This window comes from Athene cunicularia (genome assembly GCF_003259725.1).
Source record: "Athene cunicularia isolate RWA chromosome 6 unlocalized genomic scaffold, athCun1 chr6_part2, whole genome shotgun sequence".
Classification (NCBI taxonomy): Eukaryota; Metazoa; Chordata; class Aves; order Strigiformes; family Strigidae; genus Athene; species Athene cunicularia.
Window position 1 is genome coordinate 11,419,393 of NW_020799106.1, and position 4,830 is coordinate 11,424,222.

At 38.1% G+C, this 4,830-nt stretch overlaps 1 long non-coding RNA gene across 1 annotated transcript in view; it reads left to right on the forward strand.

Annotated features, from left to right (window-relative positions):
* Positions 1–1,528: 1,528 nt before the first annotated feature.
* The window catches only part of LOC113481928, a 15,809-nt gene continuing 12,507 nt past the window's right edge, over positions 1,529–4,830 (forward strand). Inside the window, exon 1 of the long non-coding RNA XR_003398746.1 lies at positions 1,529–1,538. This is a non-coding gene — a long non-coding RNA (uncharacterized LOC113481928). The remainder of the gene's footprint in view (positions 1,539–4,830) is intronic.

The following is a 4,830-nucleotide window of genomic DNA, read 5'->3' on the forward strand; positions in this document are numbered from 1 at the left end:
ATGTGTATAAGAGACAGCTGTAGCACAACCCACCCTGAAACCCACCCTGACACTAACCTTGTAAACCGAATCACCTGTGTGTATTGTCCTGCAACAACTTAAAGCTGCTATTAAGACTTTAACAGATTTACAGACACTGTTAGGAACCATAAATTAGATACAGCCATCATGGGCCTAACTCATGATGATCTGCATAGCTTTTTTGATATTTTATGAAAAGATCCTTCACTGACATCACCCTAAGTACTTGCATAGAAGGCAAAACAAGATCTTCACCGTATAGCTAACAAGCATCGGAAGTATACTGCATTCTCCCACAGGACAAGCTATCATAGATAGAACACGCTAGACCTTGAAAGTGCCTTTGCAAAAAAAAAAAAAGGGGGAGAGATCTTGGCTCTAGGTCAACCATTCGCTCTGCTGTAAAACACATGCATTTTTTCCACCAGAATGCCAGAGCAATACAAAAACAGTTTTCTTTATCAAGGCATCAGGCTAAAGACATCACTGCAACTCGCCCTGAATACCAGAAAGACTCCATCTCTTCAACAGGGAAGTAGTGTCGACCCTTGGGGACTCACCTCCTCAGAATTATAGCAATCTGTTGTCACTCAGCTGCATTTCAGATGTTAAAATATGTACATGTGTCTGTTAATACCTTTCCTGGAGCACTGTTTGCATCCTGTCATACAGCAGGGAGTCAAGCATCTGACCTGCATTCCCCATTCACCGGCTGGTCAGGCCACTGTGAAGCACACACCTAGCAAGCTAAAGCGTCTATTACAACAACAACAACAACAAAGGGGCAAGATGCAAGATACCAACCTACACCTCACAAAAGGCTAAATAAGGCATTATATGTCATGAACATTTTAAACATTTCCCCTGTCTCACAGGTGCCAGCAGGATTGCGTCATTTTTCATCACAGATACCAGATCAACAAGAAGTCCAAAGCAAAGCTCAAGTGTTAACAAAAAAACCTAGAAAGGGGTAACCGGGAAGGACCATTTTCTTTAATAACCTGGGGAAGAGATTATGCTTGTGTCTCCACAGGTCTCATCTCCAATGGTCACCAGCAGGGTGTGTGCAACCACACCTGAGGGTGAGAGGCAGCCAGCACTCAGGATTCAGCTGTGGGTGCTGTGGGTGCCCCTGTGCTGACAGTTTGTGATCTCTTCAACTGATCATTTAAGCAGAATGTCAGAGTGATGTTTGCTACTGCAACAGAATAAATCACACTACAGTTGCCAATTCTTTTAAGAGAAAATGCTAACAGTAATTGTATCTCCTTAATGACATATATAAACTTACTAGTCACTTGTGCAAGATGTACTTTAGATAAAATATAGTTATTAGTAAGAATAAGATGCTGTAATAATGTGTGTATTCAACTTTTTTGTTTAGCAATATTAAGAATTAAGACCTCAAGTGTTTAACCTTATTTAGAAACTCCCTTGGTTTTTCCCCCTGGAGTACTGGCCAGGCTCCAGGTGGAACCCAACAGGAGGATGAAATCAGATGTTTCTGCTCAAAGAAAGTTGCCAGTTATTTTGGCCTGTTGCTTTAAGAGGCTGAACCTGGTTGCAGCGACTTTGGATGCCTCACCTATGGATGGACGCATGGCGTAGGGTTTCCAGTTTGTGAGGAAGGGCACTCTACACTCTCGCTGTATCCAGGGTTCCCTAGCAATTGCGGATCTGAATGTTAGTACTTCTATTAATAAAGTGTGCTATTCCGTACCTTCCTTACTGTTTATTTTGTAGTATTTAGTCATATCCCTTGAATATAGTTAATATGTGATGCTTTGTACTTAATAGGGTACCTTTAAGAGTTTATTGCGGTGATTAAGAATAGTAGTATTGATTCTAGTAAGTATTAAAATAGCATATAGTTGTATAATGAGAAATATTAATAAATTTATGCTTGTGCAGCCTGCACAAAAAAGAAAAACGGGGAATTGTTGGAGAACGGCTTGCAGAGAGCAAGGCCATAGCTCCCTGCAGGAGCTGGTTGGCCATAGCTCCCTGCAGAAGTCGGTCACAGACACCTGATGTAAAGAGAGGAAAAAACCCAGCCTACATTGATGATAACAAGGACTGTTGTGAGATAAGTTGGGGCACATTATGACCTTGGGGGTGAAGGAAAACAACCCTGGGAGAGAAGCAGGTTCACAGCAAGAAAGATGTTTATGCATACCAGAAATGCCACAAGGGGCTGGGATATTATAATGTGACCTTTTAGATGTACCCAATTATCTGAGATATTAAAATGTAGTTTTTTTAATGTATCCAATAGAGTTACAAGTAGTGTATTGTAGAGTGCTTATATAAGGTGTGATTTCTTTCAATAAAGTTGAAGCTTGCTCTATCATTCACATTGAATCGGCTGCTTGCTTCCTCCGCCCGCTGCAATGGTGAGAATTGAATTTATGTCAGGATATATGGTTAAATATTGGTTGTAAATGTAGGGGAAAGTTCTTCAGGATGTTAAAGCTCCAAGCCAAGCCAAAGACCATCCCATAATTGTTTGGTAGTGTAGCTGTCATTAGCTTGAGTATTTTGTTCAATGCCAATTTTTCTTAAGCCAGTTCTTTTTCTTAATGGTGGAAACTCTTTCTGTAGCTGCCAACTTTAAAAAAAAAAAAAAAGTTTGATTGTTTGATAGTGCCTAGGACTCTTCTGGCATTGCAGTACTATAATAGTAAGCTGGATTTCTAGAAGCTGCATTTAATAAGTTCAAGATGGTGACCCCTGAAATTTAGTGAAATTGCCTGAAGCCACATTGAAAAGCTGATGATAATCTTTAAGTGTGCAACTATTTGAATGATGCCTTCAGAATATAGTTATCAGTATTTGTAGTTAATCCAAATTATAGTTAATCCAAATTGTAGTTATGTTAGAGGTATGTCATGGTCTCTGCTGAGTCTGGCTTGGTTCATTATTTTCTTCAGTGGCTTCAGTGATGGAATATGGAGCATAAATGTTAAAATTATGGTTAGCAATAGTTTCAAGCACATTAAAAGTAGTAACTCTGATCTTGATAAATTAGAGGAAGGTTCTGAAGTTGGTGAGATGGTGTTCTGCTGAGACAAGAGCAAAGAACTGTAGCAAGTAAGAATTGGACAAACTGAAAATTAAGAAATATTTCCTTAAGCACTGTTGCTATAGGATAGATTCCTGGTAGCTATAGCGGACCAACAACTGAATAAAAGTCAGTGATATGATCCTTTTAAAGGTGAATTCCAACTTCGGGAATGTAGTCATATGACTTTTAATGAGGAGATATAATAATATCTTCCTATTCTTCATGAGAAAGATTCAGTTGAAATTACAGGGTAAAACAATTAAAGAAAAACATCGATTGAATAGAGTTCAGAGAAGAGCACAAAAATTATAAATGATTGAAATAATTTTGCTCTTTGTTTCTTCTGAGGGAAAAAGGAAGTTGAGGAGGGGCATGATAGTTTTCCAGTATGTAAAATGTTCTTATAAGGATGATTAAAAGTTAATCAGTCATTGGTTAAATATGCTTCTAACTATAAGACACATCAGGCTATATCATGTGTTGCCTTTGGCAATACGTAAAGGGTTGGATGAGAGGAACATCGAGGGGCGTAGGGAGTGGTGCCAACCCAAAGTGTGTGTCAGTGCCAGGGAAGTGCTGGGGAAAGGTGCTGTAGACCACCCAGGTTGTCATGTATTGAGTTTAGTGGGTGTGAGAAGTTATAGCATAAATCCTGATCACCTGCAGTGAATTAATTCTGTAGCTTTTAAAGGTCTCTTATAATACCTGTGTGTTTTTTCAGGATTGCTTTGAAAACCTGAACAGTGTCAGTTGTGGCCGTTTGGAGACTTGTTGACGTGTCAGTCTGATGTGAGCTCTGATTGCACTGTTGCCTTACCCATATTTTGGGTCTCTCAGCTACTCTTTGACTAGAACGGGATCCTGTGGTACTTCCTAGTGTGCAAATGGCACCTTTATCGGTTCAACACTTCGTTCAAGCAAGGCTTTTTAATTTTAAATTAGGACTTTATTTTTCTTTAAACCATCCTTTTTCTTCTATTTTCCCCCCTCTTTTTTTTTTTTTTTTTTTTTTTTTTTTTTTTTTTTTAATTGGATTTCAGTATTTTTAAATTTTGTTTGGTTAGGAGATCTTTGTATTGTGCTTTAGCATGACTGACTGACTTAGCTGAATATAACTAGAGCAGTAGAGAAAACTATTATTTAACCTGAAAATCAGTTACTGAATACTGCATCACTGAAAAATGTGGAATATCAGACTGTCATCACCTCAGGTCAACTGAATCTTCATAACTAAAATTATATGGAAAAGGAGGAATATTTTGCATCCAGGAAACAGGATTTGCAAATAGTTTCCTGTAAGTGTAATATTTAAGATTTATATGAAGGCAGAGCTAGAAGTCAAGCCAACTGCCCATCTAGTTTTCTCCTCCCTGTTGAGTTAGTGTTATTGTATCCAGAGTATCAGTAAAAAAAAGTTTGTCTGAACTCTTAAACACTTTGGACAAAGTCGAACAGTATCTCTTGATAGCTTATATGGTAGCTATTTTTTTTTTTTTTCTTGCATGATCTTGTAAGAGCCTCTTTTAAAAATCCTATAGTGATATCTGTGTGTGCATATCACTCATTTTGAAGCTGTGGTCTTAACTGGAAAACTGGGATGCAACAGAATGTGTCATATTCCTTAAGGAACTGTCTGTTTACATGCTACTAAACTTGAGGAGAATGTCAGGAATAACTGGAAAAATATGTGGATTTGAACTCCTGGAAGAGAAATATTAATTTTATATATATATATATATATATAT